General features: G+C 53.4%; 1 protein-coding gene across 8 annotated transcripts in view; it reads right to left on the bottom strand.

The window, feature by feature from the left end:
* The window catches only part of LOC105484133 (tetraspanin 9), a 210,786-nt gene that overhangs the window by 29,674 nt on the left and 158,715 nt on the right, over positions 1 to 22,397 (bottom strand). The gene's annotated exons all lie outside the window — the stretch shown is intronic.

The following is a 22,397-nucleotide window of genomic DNA, read 5'->3' on the forward strand; positions in this document are numbered from 1 at the left end:
ATGGGGGACCGGCCTAGATCTGGGTGCAGGAGGCACCTCCGCCTACTGCAAGAGGCAGGTGACCAGCTGACAGCCCTGCCTGAAGGACATAGCAGGCAAGAGAAGGGATGCTTTCGACTCAAGGAAACTCACAAGCATATGCCCTCATGACTGGGACCTCCCACACCAGAGGTATAAAGGGGTATCCAGTTTGTTGCCACACGATCTACATCTCTACCAAATCATGCTCTCATCTCTGTATGGATGAGAGAATTCTAACAATTTCCAACAAAGTCAAACCCTCATGGGTTCATTTGTCTGCACAAAGGCTTTGCCGAGAGCATGTCTGTTTGAAAGATACTCACCGTATTCTAAGGGTAACTAAAAGAAAAAGGTTCTACGGCTTCTGGGTTACTGAGCTAGACACCCCAGTTCTTTCTAAAAACCAGTTACCCTATGACACCAAACAAGAAAGAAATCCCATTGGTGCTTCCATGGAACTGACACAGGCCCCCGGGCTGTCCTCCCTACACCAGTTCACAAAGGCCATGTGCCTTTGGGGTGGCACAGGGACAATCTCAGGAGTATGGTGGCAAAGGGCTGAGTGGAGAGAAAGTGCTGGAGAAAAGTTTAATAATAGAGCTGGGTTGGGCTCGGCCTGTTTCCTTTTTCAGTTGCCCTGATCGCTGCTCCCATTACGTGATGTGGCCGTGGGCAGAGCCAGTCAGCTGCTGGGGAGATTCAAACCCAGGTCAGCCCGGGGGCCATGTCTCCTTAGGCCACCTCTGCGAAGGGTCCACATGCCACAGTCAGATGAGGTCCACGCACAGCTCACTCGGGCTCGCCTAACACAGCCTCTCTATAAAAAGCCCAGAGCTGGCGGGACAGACAGAGTCAGGCCGGAAGGCCCAAGGTTGACTGTCCCTGCACCCATCGGCCCTCCTGCCCAGCTGCGTGCTTTGCTTCTCATTGTCTCTCCTGATTGTGCATTGCTATTTTGGGCTCTGGGGGACAAAGGGGAGCTGAAGACTGTGGCAGGAAGCTCACAGGGTGGGGAGGTTGGCGTCAAAGCCACTCTCTTGGCGACAGGGCAGCTGCTGCCCTCCTTCCAGCCTCTCCCCTGTCCCCTGGAAACCGACAAATACAAGTCACTCAACAGTCAACACACATGTGTGCATGACGCGTCCACCCCATGCAGTGGTCACACACTGTAGACAGAAATGTCCACATGAAAATACGCGGTGCATGCTGGGCATCATTCATGGATCATTAATGGAAACTGACTTGGAATCAATATTGTAAGGACGGGATTGGGGAAGGCACACTCATAAACAGAGCCCCTGGCAACTCACAGTTCATCTGCAAATCATTTTCTATATATGTTAAGCGGGTTTACTAAGAGTATCCCCTTCAATGTCACCACAAAGCAAAAATCACACACAAAAACCACTTGAAACAGTGCCTGGTGCCTAGTGAACGTTCTACAGGGCTGGATACTGTTGTCATCGCCATCATCAGAATGGACAAGACAGAACCCAGGAGTCATCCATTTTAGCCATTTAGTCACTTGGGTGAAGAAATGTCAAGCATGTAGCTGGAAACCTGGACTCGGGCAGAAGGTTGGTGTAGAAGGCGCCCACAGGCCTGACCCAGGGGAAGGGGCAAGGCTGGGCACTCACGTCCATTCTCAGTTGACTTGTGGGCAGTTCTCCCTCGCTTCTCACGTCTAGAATGAAGAGACTCCCTCAGCATTGAGGAGGTGGGGCAGGGGGCAGCGCTGAGGGCAAGGAAGAGAGCGTCTGGGCACTGAAAAGGACAGAAAAGAAGCTGGAGTCCTGAAGGTAGTAAGCACCTGACCCCAATAGAACAAAGCAGGGTGGGCCCCTGCGCGGCCCGTGCTGCAGAAGAAGTGACTACTGTCAGCACCATTTACAGAACCAGCCTGTGCTCCAGGCTCAGGGCTGGGTGCTCCTGATGCATCGTTCCATTTAACTTCACACTAGTCACGGGAGGTGGGTGTTGATAACCAAGACTCAGCAGGAGGGCCAGGACTTGTTCCCAGCCCCATTTGACGCTATCGTCCTTATCCCTCCACTCCCCTGCTGGGCGTCAGAATCGTCTGAGCATTTTCACACTGTGGATGTCCAGGCTCCACCCTGGACCTCCCGTTGCATCAGAGTCTGCAAGGCTGCAGCCACGAACCTGGAGTTTTGGGGCTTCCAAACATCCATAGCTGCTGCTGATGCCAGGCCAGGAGGGCACACCACCAGGCCCATGCACAGCAAACAGAAACATTCCCAGGGACACACCACCCCTCCCCACATTCCCTCCAGAACGAACACCCTGCCACCACCACTACCAGCCTCCCACCCTCAATAAAAGTAGTCCAGGGGCAGTCGCCAGGTCCCAATTCCCGCTTGTCACCCTGTGGACCTTTAATGAAGGTTGCCATTTCTACCTAAGTGGATCTGGGCTGGTCGCTGGCCTGTGCTCTCTGGGCTTCATGTCATCAGTGTCCGTCTGTCTGCAAGGATGTTCTGCAAACCCCACAGCACTGGCCTAGCTCAGCAAACACTTCCTGCGGCAGACACCCTTCCTTTCCACCAACTATCTCATTGCATCCTCGCCACGACCTACGATGAGGTGGGTGCCGCTGTCACCCCCATTCACAGACGAGAAACGAGGCCCAGAGAGGTCAAGGAACTTACCAGGGTGAGAGCTAGGCACGTCAAAGCCAGAATCCAAAATCTGAAGCACCAAGCTCCACCGCATCCTTCATGAGTGATTGTTATTACTTTGTTCACTGAGCCAGCAGGCAGCCTCCTAAGCAATTTAATGATCTTTACTGCATTTTTCCTATCGTCTTTTTATTTGGTTTTGTTAGGAACTCGGGCCTGCTTAGGGCAGGCTTGGGCTGGCAGGAGAGAGAGACTGTAATACATGAAGCAGTACGACAGGCTCTGTAGACGTCCCAGAACATGTTGATCACCAACCCCGAGGACATAGGAGCACTTCTGAGAGGTGGGTCAGATCCACACGAGCCTCTGCTTTCCAGGTGGGAGAGAGTAAACAGGGAGGGGCAGTGACTCACTCGGACATGCCACGCAGCAATTCAGTGGGAGGGCATGGCAACCAGGTCTCCAAATGCGAGTTTAGGGCCTGCTGTGTAATCGTGAAAACGTTCTTCCAGGCTGCCCTGAAATAGCCCCATTTCCCACCTTCTGCACCCTCCCCGTAACAGGTGTCCACTGGCCCTCAAGGGAGAAAGTGACACGCCCCCAGCAGACCGCTCACTCAGCCCCACAAAGGAAGGGTCCTCAGCTCAGCCTGAGAGGCACCGCTTTCTGCTCCCTTCAGTTTAAAATAGGCCACACGGATGCCTGCCAAGATCCCATGCTCTTGGCAAACAGGAGGGTTATATTTCTGGCTGCGCACCGTGAAACACTGGACCAGGGAAGGCTTCCCAAACCAACAGCTGACTCCGGCTGTGATGACAAGAGGATCCTGCAAGAGTCGGCCCAGGCCCAGCTAGCAGCAGGCTCCCCGCATGTGTACAGTAGGAGGGGGCTCTGTCCCCACCCCTGGAGCTCTGGGAGTACATGGACGGCTATATAAGGGCATGGGGCTGGGGGGAGCCCAGGGGTTGGGATTTCTCCCTGGCCCCGGAGACAGCACCCGCTCACACAGGCCTGTGCACACACCTGCCACGGATGAACATTCCTGCATGCCATTCCCTGGCCTGGAATGGGCTTCCCCATGTCGCTGCCATCACCATACCCTCGAAACGCCATCCCAGTCTCACCTGCTCCGTGAAGCCTGGCCAGAGGCTCCACCTCTCCCTGGCCACGCCAGCACCAGGGAGTGTGGAAATCGTATTCCCCACAGGAACTGGGTGGGAACTAGAGGTGTCTGGTCTTAGAGAACTTAAGGGACATGGCAACTCTGAACATGGAGGTATGCAGAGTTTTAAGTGCGAGGGGGGGACGCCATGGTTCATGAGGTCTGCCCCATGAGAGCCTAGGGTGACAGAACAGGGGACACATGCTAGAAGCTACAAGGTAAAAAACAACCCCTCACCCTCACTCACCCAGGGACCCAAAGCTGGCCGATGTGGTGGCTTAACCGTGAGGTCCATACCATGAGAAGTCTGGGTGGAAGCCCAGCAGCCCCCTGCCAGGATCTGCTTCAGGCAGGGGCTGTCAAGTGAGCTGCTGGTCCCAGCCCCCTCTCGCTCCGTATTTCTCCACTACACTAGGGGCTCCCTGGGAGCAGGGTCCCCTTTCCAGCTTAATGCTCCCATCCCAGCTCTGAGCTCAAGCCGGTGCCGACAGGCTGCCCATTCCTCCAGGGGTTGACAGCTGGTACCAATGGCCAGAGGCAGGAGGCCCAGGCAGCCAGAGGTGCTGGAACCCATCAGCCTGTGTGTCCCTCTGTCCCTTAAAACTAAAGCTGTCCTTTGCAACAAAAGAACTTCTTCCCACACATACAGCCCTAGAAATTCACCAAAAGCAGAACAGTGGTTATCTCTGTGAATGATTTTAATTTATGTTATTTTCATATCTCTCAATTATTTCCAGTACTCTCCAGTGACTATACTAGTTTTATAATCAGAAACAAACTTTTGAAAAAAGAACTGCCTTCTCCCCTCTCAGACATGCCCATCATTAGTTGAGATCTGCCACTCAGAGCCCCCGACCCTGCCCCCTCCTCCTCCCCACGCCCCCGGCACGCTTCCTCCAGGGAGGACGCCACCAATGCGAGGGAATTTCATCACCGGGCAGCTCACTGCTGGGGCCTATGGGCAGCCTGCAGCACACAGCGAGTGCACGCTGAATGCTCAGTCATGGAGGAGGTATCTGCTGGGGCTCACCAAGTCTCCCCAACCATCTCCAGAGACAGCCTTTGATCTTGAAAATGTCCACAACCTCTAAGTAGCCCACAGTACCACCAAGTCACCAACTGAAATCCGTCAGACACTAACCTGGGGAGAGGGTAGTACTAGATCATGCCTCTGACTGAGATAACTCCCAAAATACAGGGGTGGGGGTGGGGGGAGGAGGAAGAAGAGAAAGATGAGAAAGAAAGGGAGAAGGGAGAGGAGGCAGAAAGGAGAAGAGAGAGTACATGGAACAGAGCCCGGTGCCATCCCCACATGCCACCCTGTCACCCCAGTCCAACCTCAGTCCCTCTCAGGGCCCAAGGCCCTTCTTCAGGGCAGGCTGCTGTGCCCATCATGGCCATTCACCTGGCTGCTCCCCGGGCCTGGCAGCCAACAGTTACCCGAGAGCCGAGCCCTGCATACCTCTGGCGTTCCGTCACAGGACCAGGAAAGGGTTCTGGCGTCATGGACACTGCACCCTGAGCCAGCCAACCTGGGACGGGTGATATCTGTGGCTGCTGAGAAGCTGGCCTCAGCATGGGCTGGCCGGGCCTGGGAGTGGGAGAGAGGCAGGGCGTCTGGGGCTACCTGTGCAATGAGAAGGTCTTCCTGTGTGTGTAGCTGTGGACAGGTCTAGAGGACAGAGAATAATGGCCCTGCCCTCAGGGCACCCCACTCTTCTGGGGAGACTCATTCTCACACATGAAATACCGCAGACACCCAAGAGGCACGTGAAAAAGTGAGACATGATGGGTGAACCCTAAAAAGCCATGAACTCCATTCTGGAAAAACAGGGCTGATGGGGTTGGATCAGAGTCTGCAAAATCATGAAGGACAGTGAAGAGGGCCAACACAGACCTGCCTAACAGATCCTGAAATAGAACCCCAGGCAACCCTTGAAGCTCGAAAGCATTATCTGAGGACAGATAAAGGGCGTCTGGGCTTTACACAATGGGCAAAGGCAAGGGGCTCATTACCATGCAGGGTGGCACAGGATAAAAACATGGCTAAGATCAAGAGAACTTTGATAAACTCACCAGAGAGAGAGCCACAAGGGCCATGACAGGAAACAGGGGCACTGGACGCTTCTACCTTCACAGACAGCCCTGGAGGAATCACCCACCCCACCCATCATCCATGCCCGATGGGTGGGCGCTGACCCAGTATGGGTAGTCCTATTTTTTTCAAAGAAATTGAGGAAAGTTTAATTTCTTTGAAATAAAATCCTTTAATTTTAAGGGATTTAAAAGGAAATCCTTTAAGCCAGTCCTGCCCTTGTGCATGGTGACAGGACAAGGGGCAATTGACCCCATTCATCAACAAGATGCAGCATTGCAGGAGGAAAACATGCAGGATTTGGAGTCTGACATCCAGAGTTCAAATCCTGGCTCCATCACTCACGCAGAGGCTTTGAATAAATTACATAATCTCTCTGGGCCTGTTTCCTCATTCATAAAACAAAGGTAAGGATGTCTGCCCTGGAGGTATGATCTGGGGATGAAACCAAACAACATATGTGAAGCCCTAGGACAGCACCTGCTATGTGGAGGTGCTTGGCAAGCAGCCCTAACCACAGTCCATTCCAACCTTGTGGACAAGTCAGAAATGGGCTCGGCCCTCAAGAACATCGGGCATGGGCACAGACAACCAAGGTACAAGTGAAAAGCAGGAAGGATTGTAGGAGGGAGGCAAAGTCAAGAGGAATTCAGAGGTTCTGCCTTGAGGAGACAGCAAAGTTTTCATGGAAGAAGCAACGTTTGAGATGGAAACTTTAAGGAAAAGGAGGTGGGCTGGTAATGAGCATGGGTAATTGATCTGGAGAGAATGGTGGACATGAAGGAAAGCAGGAGCCATGCAGGCAGGAAGTGCGGCAGGAAGTGGGACAGGAAGTGACACTGGGGTACTTCCTGGGAGGCTCCATGCGTGACTGGTTGGAACAGAGAGCAGTGAGGTCTGACCGCCCGCAGGGTGCCTGGAGTCATCGAGAAACAGTCACGGCGGGAGGGTCCAGGTGACAAGATGGAGGAGCATGAATTCCACCGGCTTCTGTGGTGGGGCCTTGTGCAGAAGCAGAGAGAGGGCTGTTAACATGGCTAAGGCCCTGGGAAGCAGACTCTGGCAGGCCTGTATCAAATGAACTAAGAGGAACGATGGACAGGGAGATCAGGGAATAACCCAGTGACTGGGCAAAGTGAGGCCTGACCTAGGGGCATGGCAGTAAAAATGCCATGACAGTAAAAACTCCATTTTTTCTCTGCCCTACCCCAAATGGGGCTATTACTAGGCCCAGGGACGGATGGGAGGGGCCTCAGGGAAGCAGCATAGGTGCAGAGCGGGCAGACAGAAGTTTCCAGCCTGGGAGAGCTGGGCAGGTGGTGGGATCCATTACCGAACCAGAGGACAAAGGAGGACTTTTGAAGCAAGAAGTTGAAACAAGTTCGAAAGACCAGAGGAAGATGTTTATGGAGACACCAAATGTAGCTGGAAACGTGGTGAGAAAGGGTCCGTTCCGGGCTCAGCCACACACTGTGTGACCTCAAAGTCAAATTCTTTTGGGGGGCAGGGGACATAACCAAACTGTGGCTTTAATCATTCTGTGCCTCAATTTTATCCTCAAAAAAAAAAAAAAAAAAAATGATCCATTCCACCTCCCGGGCTCACTGTAAGGAATGAGTATAATGGATGTAAAAATGCTCTGTAAACTACAAAGCCACTTTATAAAGGTAAGAAGTTATTATCAGAGTCCATAGCTGAAACCAAGAGGTTGGCAGGTTTGTCCAGAAGAGAGAGAAGAACAAGAGAGGGCAGGAGATCAGAAGCATAACGTTCAGGAACATTAAGTCCAGGGCAAGAAGGCAGAAGGAAACTAGGAGAGCGCACATTTTCATAAAGAAACAGCAGGAGCCCCAAGAAAGGGCTACACCCCAGTCTTCCTCTGCAGCCCTCACAAACTCTATCCCGTGTCTGTCCCACGAGGAATGACATCCCCAATCTGTTCGGAAAAGGCAGGACAATTTGAAAGCTAAATAAGTAGAGAGTGTGCCTAGGGGGGCCACAGCACCTTGAAGGAAGTCTGGAAAGCACCTAGGGAGTATGAGTGTCATGTGAGGGCAATCTCATCAAAATCCCCAGGGCACAGACATCGCCAGGAAAGAGGCATTCAGGGAGCCATTAGCTCCCTGATTAAAATGAAGTGGCTGTTGCTCTAATCCGGAGAGGGTGAGCACATCTCTGGGAAAGGGGCGAGCAGACAGGCAGTCTGTCATCTGATTAAGACACAGTCTTCTAATCCATCATCCTCCATGCCCCGCTGCGCTTCCCCACTGGCATGCACACACAGAAGGTACATGCTGCCCTGTTCTAGCAACAGTAGCAACAGGCAAGGGGTCAGCATTTCTGCAGGATGGTGGGGGAGCTTCTCCTCTCAACAGTGAGTCTGGGAGCCCAGCAGGGGGAAACAAATAGTCCAGGGGGATGTTGACAGGGAAGCCACAAGCACAGCCTGTGCAGCGAACTGGCACCAACAGATCCACGGAGAGGAGGCTCACTGAGATTTGAACCGCCCAATCTGTTCTCAAAACCAGACGGCCAACATCAAAAGGAGATGACAATGGAGATGAAGTTAGACTGGCTCACAGGCAAAGTCACATCTACTCAGTGGGTACCCTCCATGGGTGCTTTGTAGATTGCACAAAGGTCTCTGAAGGTCTCTTCCCTCACCCATGTCTGTCCCCGAAGAGGATATGAGACCTTGCAAGTCTTTCTGGCCTGACGCTCTCTCGGCGCTTCTGTGGTTTCTCCTGCCCTGAAGACTTACAGTCAAAAGCAGAAAGGACCCCCTGATGTCTTTAGGTCCCATCTCCTGCCCCAAGCTGGCTTACACTCCAACCATCTGGCGACTGGCACTCACTCTACTTGGGGGCAGGGGTGGGGGGCCAGCCAATAATGCTTATCAGCCACAAGCAGCTGTCACCGCAGCTCCTCTCTCTGACTCTGCCTTTAGTAAGTTTCACAGGCCTTTGTCAAGTCCTTTCTGCTATAACTTTAACTGCTCAGGGCCAGGCCTAGGACATGCTCTCAGTCCTTCCCAAGACATCTTCTTAATAAACCCAATGATGCTCGACACAGTGAACACTTCCTGGGTGCCTTCCACATGTGCACAGTACATTGCTTCTCTTCTCTGCCCTGAAAAACACGCACCGTCCCTTCCACCCATTCTCCCAGGCTGTGCTCTTTTCAGACCACCCATCCTCCCAGCGGCCAAAGGCACACTGCAGAAAATCTATCCTGGAACCTACCCCCACTTCACCCAGGATGCCAGTGCCCCCTGGGCAGTCCTGGCCTTGTTCCCTCTGCCCAGGAAGCAAGTGAGGCTACAAAGCAGACATGCCTTCCCCGCTGGTCCTAGGGCAGTTCCTGTGAGCCACCTGGATGGCAGACTGGCGAGATGGTGGGGCGGTATTCAGAGAGGGGAGCTGGGGAAGATACCAGATGGATCTGAATAGCCACAAACTCAATTTTTTCTCTGCCCTACCCCAAATGGGACTATTATTAGGCCCAGGAATGGGAGTGTCATGGTCAGGAGGGATATAGGCACACTGACCCAGAGAACACGGGTTTGGAACAATTGGGCTACTGTTCCTTGGCACTGAGAGGGGAATGGGCTCGGAATCCCGAACTTCTCAAGCGGGAAATTTTGCCAGATGTCCATCTGCCTCTTTCCCTGCCCAGCACAGGGCGCATCCTCAGTAAGGAAACAGTGTTCAAGGCCTTCTGCCAAGGCAGCCAAAGTTCTCCAGACCTCAGCGGAGGCTGCAGAGCTCTCAAAGAGTGGGGTGGGGAGCTGGAGCTGGGAAAAGGTGGGGAAGAAGGTGATACAGTTTGGATACTGGTCCTCACCAATTCATATTGAATTGTAACCCGCAATGCTGGAAGTGGGGAGGTGACTAGATCATGGGGATGAATTTGTCATGATTGGTTTAGCACCATCCCCTTGATGCTGTCCTCACAATCCTGAGTTCTCACGAGACTGGGTTGTTTGAAAGTGTGTCATACCACCCCCCACTCTCGCCTTCTCCTGCTTTTGTCATGTGAAGTGCCTGTTCCCCCTTCATCTTCCACCATGACTGAAAGCTCTCTGAGGCCTCAGCAGAAGCCGAGCCGATGCCAGCACCATGCTTCCTGCACAGCCTACAGAACCATGAGCCAATTAAACCTCTTTTTTTATAAATCACCCAGTCTCAGGTTATTTCTTTATAGCAATGCAAGAATAGCCTAATACAGAGGGAGATACTGAAGAATCTTTGCTGGGCAGATTTGGGCATGCTCTTGCCCACCCCACCTTGTTCTCTGCCCCACAGTCAGAAGGCACAGTGGGCTGGGCAGGAGAACGCCCAAATCTGCCCAGCAAAGACTCTTCAGTGCAAGGAATTGGAGACCTCCACCAGTTACCAAAAATGCACAAATAAGATTCAGAATCCATGCTGATGATGGCTCCGTGCCATGGGCCGGTCTGCCTACCACACCCAGGTGCTGTGAGCAAAGGGTGTTGGGGGTTGGGAGATGCAGCCAAATGCCTCCACCACCCTCTCTTCTGACTGTTTTGGTGGCTCTGATTCTTCCAACATACTGCAAGGAGGCCAGGCAGAGAGGACAGGGAGCAGGCAGCCTTCTCCCTCCTCAGTTTACAGGTGGCCCAGGCCCAAGGAGATGTTCCGAGGTCATACGGCAAATCAAGGGGAAACTTGGTCCCCGTCTCACTCCCTTCCCCTGGGCTGCCAACTCAGCTTGCTTTCCTCCTTTGTAGCACACAAAAGAGGGCTGAGAAAAAGAACACTGAAAACCATTTCTCTCCCTTGGCAAGAGTCAGCTTTCCCTGTCCATGGTCAGGGTGGAGGCCCAGGAGTGGTTCCAGGGTCATCCGTCCTGCACCCCCTGGGCACCACCCCTGGCCAAGGCCCGAGAGCCACAAATGGGCTTGGCACCTTCCAGGGCTGCTCCACCGGCTGGCAGGTGCAAGAAACGTGCTTTGGTCCAGGCACCTGCTCACTTGCTTGAATGGTCTGGTCAGAGCAGTGCTGAGTTCCAGAACCAGGCACTGCCAGAGAGAAGCAGAGGGAATGCACCTGCCTAGGCTGGAGGGGAGTGTGGCAGTACCTGGGGACGGGGTGGTCTGTCTTCCACTCTTCTTCCCAGGAGCACCTAGCATCTAGCTGAGCTGGGCTGCTACAGAGTCCCTGCAAAGACTGGGATGTCCACAGAGTCAAGAGGCTAACACACACACAGAGAGAGAGAGAGGCTTGGCAGAACAGGCTCCTGAAACTTCGACAGCACTACACTGGATACTGAGAGATGAGACTGTGTCCACTGCCCCAGGAGGAGCAGGGGAGGAAGAGCCTCTGCAGGGAAAACCCTCAAGGCTCCCGACTCCACTGACCCTGGCTGGGGCAGGCAAGCCTAGTGAACCACACACCCTCCCTTCTCTACTGCAGAGCTCCAGCAGAACCTGGCCCCCACAAACCCTCTCCCTATTACCCGCGTCTCACACCGTGACTAAAGAGACCATCAACCACATGGTCCCCTTTAGCGGGGTGGCTGGGGGATGGCCATCTGGTGGGACCTGCTGCTACCGGCGCTCACTGTCTGCCTGCGGCGTGTGGTCCGGTGGGGCATGAGGTGGCTCGAGAGCGCGTTCTCCTAAAGCAGACCTCGCCAGACTGTTCCTCAGAGGCCCCAGCCCACGCCACCAGCTGCCTCTGCCCCCATCTGTGCACTTCACGCCATCTGCAGAGGGCTGGGACCCCGCTCCAGGGCTGCGGCTGGCAGAGAATAAGGACGTGGCCTCCTTCCGGCTGGGGTAGAGCGGGAGTGGGTGGGGCTTCCACACACCTCACCTCCTGAGATGTCCACAGGCCTTGAGGAAACAGCTGAGGGGATTTGGAGGTCCAGAAAAAGAAGGGGAAGTGCAGGGGGAGGATAAGGCCAGCCGAAACCTGCTTACCTACCGGGACCAGGGCCCATGTGGCTGGCAGTCTCTTGGGGAGGAGACAAGCGTCTGGGTCAAGAAGGCTGCATCACAGACATAGACATCTCCCTGCCTCCAAGAAGACTGTTGGGGTCAAAAACAGCATCGCTTAAGCACCCATCACCCTGGAGTTCACTGTGGGGGACAAAGTGCTCCCAGACAGGCCCTGTTGCTAAAGCTTACACCCAGCAGTCCCAGTGGGCAAGCTGAAAGGGCAGTCTGGGCCCAGGTGCCAGGCACCAGAGAGCTTATGACTGACTGCCAAGACCCTGCGGGCAAGCCTTGGTTCCCAGGAATGCAGAACTAAAGGACATGTGGGGGCAGCGGAACCCCAGGACGAGTGCAGGGGGTAGTACAGCAAGAGAAGGCTTCTCAGAGGTGGTGGCCTTGAGGTCAGTCGCCTCTCGCTCCCCTGCAGCCTACAGCAGCTGGGCTGGGCTCTCCACCTGCCTGACAGCCCACATCAGAGGAGACAGAGGAGCCTTCACGGACCTCATCAGTCAAACCTGGGCAAGACCAGACCATGGGTGTCAACCCCTACGCTGTTACCCTCCCTGCAGAGGAAGCCAGAGAGGGTGACAGCAGAGGGGCCGATGCCTGGCTGCTTCTCCCCCTCGCTGGTCCCCATGACTGAAGCTTCCTGTGCCGTGATCTGGCTGTGCACTAAGCTGCTTAGCCAACAGCCCTATCTCCTGGGCTCAGGGTTCAGCCCTGTGGGAATGAAGGGATCAGTGCAGCCCTATGGGAACAGTGAGGGGCTTGAGTCAGACAGAGCTGGTGCATCACAAACTGCTGTGAAACCAGAGCAAATTACTTAACTTCTCTGAGCCGCCTTATGTGCAAAACATAAGGTGCAACAGGAGCCCCTGCCTCCTGGAGCTGCAGCAGGAATTCAGTGAGGTGGTAAAGCACCCAGCTGTGTGCCCAGCCCATGAGAGACAGTCCATACACAGTGGCTGCGATGGTGGTGGTGGAAAGACGATGGGTGAGTCCAGCAGACAACGAGACGGGGAACTCAACCATGGATGGTAACTTGGGTACAGGGAAGGCGGTAGAAAAGCTCGCAGGAAACCAAGGCATCCTATGATGCTTGCAGGGATGACTCTATTGGGTTATGTTTTCTACGTTGGATTTTAAGGTCCATTGATGACATCTTCCCTGCTGCTTCATCCCTCCAATGTACCATCCACACCCCAACTTTCTCAGGCTGATTCAGAGACTGGTTAGGAGACCTGGAGACCCAGTTCTCCCACAGAGCTCCTGTCTGGATGCCCTGCCACAGGGCCCCTCTATGACAGGCCCACACGTCACTTCTGCACAGTAGGGAGCACGTGTGAGGTGCGGTGCAGCCACCAGAGGGAAACACGATGCCTGGCAGTCAGCATGGCTCAAAATCCTGGGAGGAAAGAAACCAGAATGGACACGGGCCCTTGGAGATCAGCGGGTATCTAGGCCCTGAGAGGGGGCAGTGCGCCCAAGGCTCCACAATACATTCAGGGCAGAGCTGGGGCTCCCCACTGTGGCAGCCGCCCCTCCAGCTGAGGCCTGGGTCAAGCCCAGTGACTGCTGGAGCCCTCCGCTCATCCATTACGTCCTCCACACGCAGCCCTGGGCTGTCGGCTGGGCCCCGCAGAGGAGGGCAGGGACAGTCCCCATCCTCAGGGAGCTGGCAGACAAAGGGGAAAGAAAAGCCTGGCCACCAGGGGACTCGGTTTCTACTCTGGACTCTGTTCAGAACTCACTGAAGGAGCTGGGACTGGCCATGTCACATGTCCAGGCTGTTGCTCTTCATCTACAGAATGGGAGCTGTGCTTGCTGTTGGCTAGAGGTGGAAGGTGGGGCTGGCTGGGTGGCATCCCAGGGCTCCAGGCATCAGGCAGAAGGCATGTCCAGGGCCTGGACCACACCCACACCAGCCTAGAGCAGGGCAGGTGGCAGAGCCACTCCCAGGCTGCTGGCAAGGGCCTCCTTGCCCTGAAGCAGCTCAACCCCATCTCAACCCAGCTCATGACTTTGAAAGAGCAGCTTCTAGATGCTTGGACCAACTACACACACAGGCTTCTCCCCGCTGGGAACACACTTAAGAATAACGTCACCCCCAGGGGTCCGAGGAAGCCCTAACAGGGAGACCCCTGATGCTAGCCTCAGGAACATCAGAGGTGGCGGGGAGTGGGGGAGCAACAATGTTCCCTCCCCTGATTCGCTGACCCCACTCAGAGGAAAAGGAGGAATTCTAGGTCTTTGGAGGAACTGGCGGAATTCTCCTCTAGGGCCAGTGGCCCCCTGCGTGCTGGAGCCCCAACTCCGAAGCAGCTGCCTGGCAGAGACGGTGAGGAGGGGGCAGGGGAGAGGACTCTGCCCTCCACTGATCTTCGGCCAGGACACGGCCCCGGCGAGCAGCATTCCATTCTATACTGAGCCGAGTGACACACACCGGAGCCCAGGCTGGCCATGCCCAGCCGCCTCCCCAGCCCCGCTGGGCACACTGGTAAGGCCGGGACCTCCACCCAAGGTCAGCGCCTGTCACGGCTCGGAGCCCACACCCACTGCGCTGACCATGACTGGGATAAGGGCACTCACGGCATGTCGGGGGAGAAACGGGCCCAGAAGGAAAGTGCTTGTTTAAAATTATGTGGCTGCTTCTCCAGGGCCACTTAGCTTGGTCACTCTTTAGTGATGTCCTTCTGCTCACAGGAAGTTGTATTTGTAGACACATATGTTTTTAAAACTTAGAAACATACCATATACCATTTTTCCTCACTTAATATTACATTGACACATAGATGACTGTGTTTTTCAAAACTCTACACCAAAAAGAGCAAAGTTTACAGTACGTATGTTTATAATACATAATTACACATCTATAATACATAGTATGTAAACACCACAACGCAGTGTGAGCACTTTCCCCGTATCATTTAATCGTTCCCCAAACTTATTTATCCACACACATATCATACTTTATTTAGCCATCTCCCTAATGTAGGACACCTAAATTGCTTTCAATTGTCCTTTATTATAAATTCCTCCTTAAGGAGCACCCTAACACATAAAATCTTTGATAGCATTTCTGATTATTTTCTTAGAATGGAGTCTTAGAGGTGCAGTCATGGGTCAGAGGATAAGCCTGTTTTCAAGGCTCTTGGAACCCTCCGCAAAGTGATTTTCCTCAAAGGTTTTAACACATTACACCCCACCAGTGCTGCAGTAGAAAGCTGCATCGTATTAGCAATTATCAGTTTAAAAATCCATGCACATTTGTAAGGCAAGAAAATAGCATTCTATTGTTGGCATAATTTGGATTTCTTTGATTACTAGTGATATTCCCCATTCTGTCATGTTCGCTGATTGCTAATATTTCTCTTTATACAGACCTAATTACAGCAACAGCCAGCAAGCCACAACTCTCCAACGTCCATGCCATCTCAGTGCGATTGTTGTCATATATAAAATCTACGTTAAATCACAGGAGTTAATATTACGCTCATATTTAATGCCACAGTGCAGTAGAGAGAGGCTGGCGTAGTGTAAGGACCACAGATTTGAAGCCAGACAGCCCTGGGTTTAAACACCTCCTCCCTCAAGTGCCAGCTGTGTCTTAACACCCCCAGCGGTGGTGTAGCGACAGACAAGACCAGGGCTTTGGCGTCCTGAGACCTGGATTCAAATCCTGGCCTCCTCACTGCCCAGCTGTGTGAGCTCGAGCACATTACCAGACCTTTCTGAGCCCACCATGCTTAACTGTGCTGAGGAATGAGTGCGTGAAGTGCCCAGGGCAATGTCCCGCCTGTAGGAAGCACTCAATCAGCAAGAGTGACTGCTGGCCTCCTTGGCTGAGCAGCCTTAAGGACCATTCACCATGCTCCCGGGCTGCTCCCCGACCTGGCCCCACTCTCTCCCACCTCCTCCACACAACTCACTCTCTCCCCACGGCCTGCAGCCAAACGCCCCCCTCAAAGAGCTGGAAAAGTAGCTGTGGGTAAAATGACAGAATGTCTGGGATCTACTTTAAAATACTCCAGGAGGACAAAAGGGGGTGAAAGCACATGAAATAAAGGCATGGTAGGTTGTGGAGGTCGGGTGGGGGCTACGCAAGGGTTCTCTATGTTATGTGCTCCATTTTTGTGAATGTTTAAAATTTTCCACAATAAAAAGCTAAAAGGAAAGAAAAGGGAGTAATAGGGACAGGAGGACTAAATAAGGTAATTCATTATACCTAGCCCTTCTTTGTCAAGCGTCTCCTCCGTACCTCTGGTCGTGGCAATGCCCTCCCTCGTCCGCTCGATTTGGTCAGTGTTTCTTTGGCTTTATTCCCTTTCAAAATTTCCACATCCCCAGCTGTTTTCCTCCCCCTGCACTCAGCTCCTTCTTTATTCCCCATCAAGGAATCCCTTTTCCACCCCTCCCCATCGGAAGCTCCAATGACCCTCCCGGAAGGATAAGTCCAGGAGGGCAGACGGGAACCAGGACTCCTGGGTTTTCACCCCAGCAATGCCACTGTCTGCACTGACCTGTGCAACTAACCTCTACCCAGTTCAGACCAAAGGAAAGCTCAGCAGACCCGGCAAAGAGACTTTCTCCTTCCAAAAGGCAAAAAATGAGCTCCTCTCTGTCTGACCCGGTTTGCTGGTGTCCAACTCGGGCAGCGGAGCGGGGAAGGTGGCGGCTGCCTGGCAGACACCGCTCGCCCACAGAGGGCTTGCGGAAATGGGAATACGGGCACCATCACGATCATGTTAATGAGGGTAAAAGTTAAGACCAAGAGGGGAAAGAAGGCGCTGCCCTCTACGTGGGTGTGCCAGCGTGTGCTTTTCAGATGACAGGCTTGTGTCAGGGAGGCAGCATTCATGGGCAGGCCTGGCTCAGAGAGGGGCCAAGTCCCAGCCAAGCAGGCCCCTGCCCAGCGTTCCCAGCAAGGATGTGACAACAGAGCCCCACCACGCACGACCCACCAGGCACCCCTCTACGCCTCGCCTCTCTCCCTCTTTTTCACAAGGGAGGAACGTGCACTCGCCCTCTTGCCTCCCGGGATGATGAAGTCAGGCCTGGAAAACAGAAGGCATGATCAGGGGATGAATCGGGGCACCCTCAGGTCTAACGCCACGCTGGGTGCCAGTGGGAACCCACCTACTCCTCTCTGGGCTGAGATGATGGCCACCCGACTCTCCTTTGGGGAGGGCCTGCATGTTCTCAGGGAAACCAGAGAGAACATGAAGCAAGGAAACAGCTTGGGAATGAAGGTGTTACACACACAAAGGGCGGCCCCACCACCCCCCTGCATTTGCTGCACGCCCTTGGGCGAAAGGCCTTTGGTGGCCCCAGTTCAACAGACGCCAAGCACTAAACAGTGCATCTGCTGCTGCTGTCAGATGGCCTCTGCTGACTTTCCCAGGGCACCTTCTTACTGCCCCAAGAGGGACTGGGGTTTAAAGAGAGAATCTTTACCCCATTTTTTGAGTGCAGAAATGAAGGCATGAGACTTTCTCCTCGAACAGGGAATCAAGGATAGCTGGCTTTGGAATCTAAACCCACAAGCCCCAACTCTCAGCCAGGACCGTCCCCGTGAGACATGGAGGAGTCGGCAGTGCTTTCTGGGTAACAGCGCCACTTAGGGTTTGGTCTTCCTAGCTAGCAAAGGAGAAGGAGCCGGACCTAATAAACTCAATGACATTCACAAAGGGCACCACGGGAATAAACAAAAGCCACAACCCACAATTCAGCACAAAGCAGGCTGGCCCGTGGCAGCTGCGGACTGTGCTCAGGCCACATGTCCTCGGGGTGGGGCAGGAGAAGACTTTGAGAGAGACACAGAGAGGGCGTCTGTCATGCCAGCCAGGTCAAAGTTGCTCCGAAGAGTGGGAACAGCAGAGGACACAGAGGCAGAACCAGGGTTCAAGGCTCAGCTCAGTGTTAACCATGAGCCTTGGGCAGATCACATGGTCTCTCTGACCCTCGGTACTGTTACCTGTAGAACGGGGATAACACAACTTCTCTACGAGAGATAAAACTGCTTTGTAAATAGCATGGGAAAATGAGGGAATATTCTAGTCCTTCTCTTGAGGATGACTGGGGAGGGAAGAGGAGGGAAGGAAGAGGAGAGGAAGGTAGAGAAGGATCCACAATGAGGCTGGATTTTGAAACCCAACCTGCTGGCTTTATATCCAAGCTTTTCATCATCACAGGAAACTGAACCTGCAGCAAATGTACGCTGAGTTCATAAACATGATTAAAAAGGTTGTTTGCAAAATTCATACCAGGGAAATGAGCTGCAGATGGTGGCGGCAATGCCCTTTCGCAGCAGGCAGCAGCTGGCTGTGGGCTCAGGGACCGCTGCAGGGAGCTAATGCCCACCTCCGGCTTTGGAAGGGAAGGGGCCACGCTGACCCTGCCCTCTCTGTGCCTGGGGCTGGGGGAGACTTGCAGAAAGCTGAAACCCCACCTCATAAAACTGCCCTTCGTTCCAGAGAGATCAATCAGGTTTTCAATTCCAGCCCAACCAGGAGGGCAGGCCACGCTCAGAGAAAGAAGAGTGGGCTAAGAGCACTGCCCCTTCCACGGCAGCCTGCCTCGGGTGGGACAGGGCTGCAGTGGCTCTGGCTGTCCACTGGGAGTGTCCTTGGTGAGGGAGGAGGGAAGGAATTTGGCAAAGCCAACTTGAGGTCTCTTCCAGCCAGAGGGACCCTCTGTTCTGTGGCCAACAGGCAGCCCTGGTATAAGGAGGATGGGTGGGAAATACAGGCACCAGAACAGCCTCACAGAATGCTTTGCAGGTCACGTTTCACGTAGGTGGGCACCAGCCTGTCTCTGATCGTAAGCCATCAGGAGGCAAGCCCAGGAAGACCTGTGTGATGGGCTTCCTATAGAGCAGCTGACACAGGAGACTTTAAAAATGTGACAAAGGGGACCACATTGATCAGGATAATACAATGACTCTGTGGCCCAAATTTGGGATGAGTCTTCTCTTTTGATGTATCTCACAGTCCCTCCTCTCTCCCGGCCACTTTCTACCCACGCTTCACCTGCAGCCTCACCTACTCCAGGAGGCCCTCCCTGATGAGTCATTCAAAGCAGTGGCCCCTCCCACAAACCCTCACACCGCACTGCTCACTGCCTTGGCTGCTGCTCGCAAGCATTTCATATGTGTGCCCATTTCTACCTGACAACCAGGTGCCCCCTCAGGGCAGGGCCGCATCTGTATGACATTGCTCAAATGTGCCCCACAGTACGAGGAATCTGGAGGGTGCCCAATGATGACAGGATCTGAGCCTGCAGAGCTTTTCACAAACTTGCAGAATGAGCTATGTCCCTGTACGTCACCACCCGCCCTCTCCCTCCTGCTGAACCTGGAGAAGAGTCATGAGCTTGCTACCAAAAATACCCCACAGCCTGGACTCTCGATGATTCCTCTACAAAGGCTGGGGAGCACAGACACAGGCTTACCAGTCTCTTCTCTACCCCCGCCTCCATTTTTTCCAGTCCCCAGAAAGCCCCAATCTCCAGCAAATTCCACAGACTGGGTGAGACTCAGATCCGGCCAACAGCATGCCAGGCGTTCTTTACATATCATCTTATCTACTGGAGGAAGCATCCTGGTGACAGCGAAGGGCACGGACCTCAGAGGCAGGCAGCTGAAGTGAACGGGCTCTGCAACCTACCAGCTGTGCAGCCCAGGGCAAGCTACCTAACCTCTCTGAGCTCCAGCTGCCTCATCTGCAAAAGGGCGTAACACCTTCCTCTCAGGTTTGCTGTGGAAATCATGCCTGTAAAGTGTTTACCAAGTGTTTGTCACTCTCAGAAAGTACTAGATACATGGTAATTAACATTAAATTATTGCATCAATCTGTCAAGGTAGACACTATCGTCTTCTCTCCACCAATGAGGAAGATGAAGCTCAGAGACGTTAAGCAACTGGCTCAGAGTTGCAGAGCTGCTGCTCAGGAGGCAGAGCTGGGGGTTCACACCAAGGCCTTCTGACTTCAGGTGCAGTGCTCTTCTCCAAACACCACGGGCTTGCAGAGGACGCTAAAGGAACACAGACAGCAGCAGAGCCTGCCCCTAGCCCTGGGGAAGTTTGCAGCCTCAAGTCACAGGGATAGAGCTGTGGAACCCTGAGGCAGGAACCCTCATGCCGCCCCAGCAGCAGGTCCCGGGGAATCCTGGAATGTGGGGAATGGCTTCAGCAAGTCCTCATTTGAGAAGACTGGCTGGACTCCCCTAAATGAAGTGCTGTTGCAGGCAAGCTCGGCCAAAGCCCCCAGAGCTAATCATACTGGCACCTGCTGTCCCCCCACACAGGCAAACTGGGAAGGTGCCACTGGCTGGAGCCAGCCATCAGCCCTCACACAGTCCAGCTCACAGGGAAAGCACAAAACTCTGGCTGCAGCACAAGCCCAGTCCGCAGAGGCACCGCCTTCCGCATCTGACAGAACCAGCCATCATCAGAGGGTGGGAGACAGGATTCAGCGGACACCTTCCAAATTCAAACCCGCCCAGTAAGGGAATCACACATGCACTCACCACACGCAGTCTTGTTGATCCACGGAGCCCCTGGTTACATTAGACAAGGACGCAAGGCACGTGGGAGCTTTCACAAACATGATCTCCTCTGATCTTCTCACCCTGGGGCATATGTGCTTTTACCCATTTTACAGATAAGGAAGCTGAGAAGACCTCGGACAGTTTTCCCAATGCCTTACCCAAAAAGTAAGGAATTGCTGGCGTGCAAACCCCATGGCTCCAGGCTCCCGGCCAGGCTTCTTGCCACTACCGCCCGCTGTGGGTCTGTGCTCTCGTTCACTCACTGCCACTTCACTCCACTCATTCCTTCATTCACACACCTATATTTTTTTCCTAAACGGCGACAGCTCAGGACCCTCTGGGTTGTTTGCTACTGCCTTCTCCTGCTGCCTGAGAAAACCTGGGATATTGAGATGGTATTTTTCTTCTTTCCTGTAGAGTTGCTAGGATTCGGCCCTTCTCCAAGCCCTGCCATCAGCAGCTGATCCCGGAATGAGTGCTGAGAGCAGCACAGACCACTCCACGCTTCTGCTCTGACTGCAGGCCTGGCCTAGAATGTGCCCCTCACTGCACAATGCGCTTAAAAGCCTTTTTCAAAACAGGTGTCTCAGCCTCCCAGAAATACAGCTCTTGGGATGTTATTTTCGGAGGTAAGGAATGGGAAAGACGATAAAGTAGCCTGTAACCCAGTTTGCAGGCAGGTGCATGGGTGGGAGGGGGTCCTTCAGTCAATTAATGCTTGCATTTAATGAGTACCTACTACTAGGTCAGTGCTGCAGAGGGAGGGGGTCACAAAAGAGTAAGACACAAAGGCTCTGCCCTCAAGGCCACAGTCTCAACTACAACCTGGCTGTTAAGTGCACCTGAGAAATTCAGAGGAAGGTAAGCTGCCTGCAAGTGGGGACAAAAAGATTTCATTCAGACCATGGAATTTCAACTAGACAATCAAAGGATGGCCAGGATTTAAATCCGAAATGGTATAGAAGAAAACTGCCCAAACTACCTTCTCAGCACCATGGCCAATGTGAAAGTCTGCCTTGATTCTTCCTTCCCCGATCTTGGCTAAATATTTCATCTTTTTTATAGGCACTTGGCAGAGGTTCCAGGATGGGAAAGCAGGGCAGTAAATTAGATCTTCGAGGACGTCTCAGCCCTACACACCCACATTTACACAAGCTCCATTCATCCCTGCTCTGTGTAAAGATTCTCTGCAGCCTGTGGGGGCTCCGAGATGGGGGTGCTGGAAGGAACTTCACTCTTGCTACTCGGCTTTGGAAATATCCCCTGCAGAGACCTGACTGCTCCTCAGGCTGGGACAGACACCTCTGTAGCCCACAACCCCGCCAACAGGATGGCTTTTTTCTTTGAGATCTGATGCATTTCTCAAAAGAGGAAAACTCCTTGCCCCGTGATCCGGCAATTTCACCAGCGCACGCTGTAGAGGAACTATTATTCACGTGCATGAAAGAAATGTACACGGTCAAGGATGCTCACAAGCAGCTTTGCTCATGACAGCAAAAAACTGATAACAATGAAATATTAAAAAGCAGGGAAAATGAATGAACTACAAGTACAAACATTACATGGATGAATCTTAGAAACACAATATTTAGTAGGAAAAATGCAAGCTACAGAAAGCTACATGTAGCACAATACCATTTTACACAGCTCAAAAGCACATGAAACTATAGAATGCGTCGTTTAGGGAAACACATGAGCAGCAACATTACATAAAAAGGCAAAAGCCTGATAAAAAATGCCCTCAGGAGGGCCGGGCGCGGTGGCTCACGCCTGTAATCCCAGCACTTTGGGAGGCCGAGGCAGGTGGATCACGAGGTCAGGAGATTGAGACCATCCTGGCTAACACAGTGAAACCCCGTCTCTACTAAAAATACAAAAAATTAGCCAGGCGTAGTGGTGAGTGCCTGTAGTCCCAGCTACTCGGGAGGCTGAGGCAGGAGAATGGCGTGAACCCAGGAGGCGGAGCTTGCAGTGAGC

The sequence above is a fragment of the Macaca nemestrina genome, chromosome 10, assembly GCF_043159975.1.
Source record: "Macaca nemestrina isolate mMacNem1 chromosome 10, mMacNem.hap1, whole genome shotgun sequence".
Lineage (NCBI taxonomy): Eukaryota > Metazoa > Chordata > Mammalia > Primates > Cercopithecidae > Macaca > Macaca nemestrina.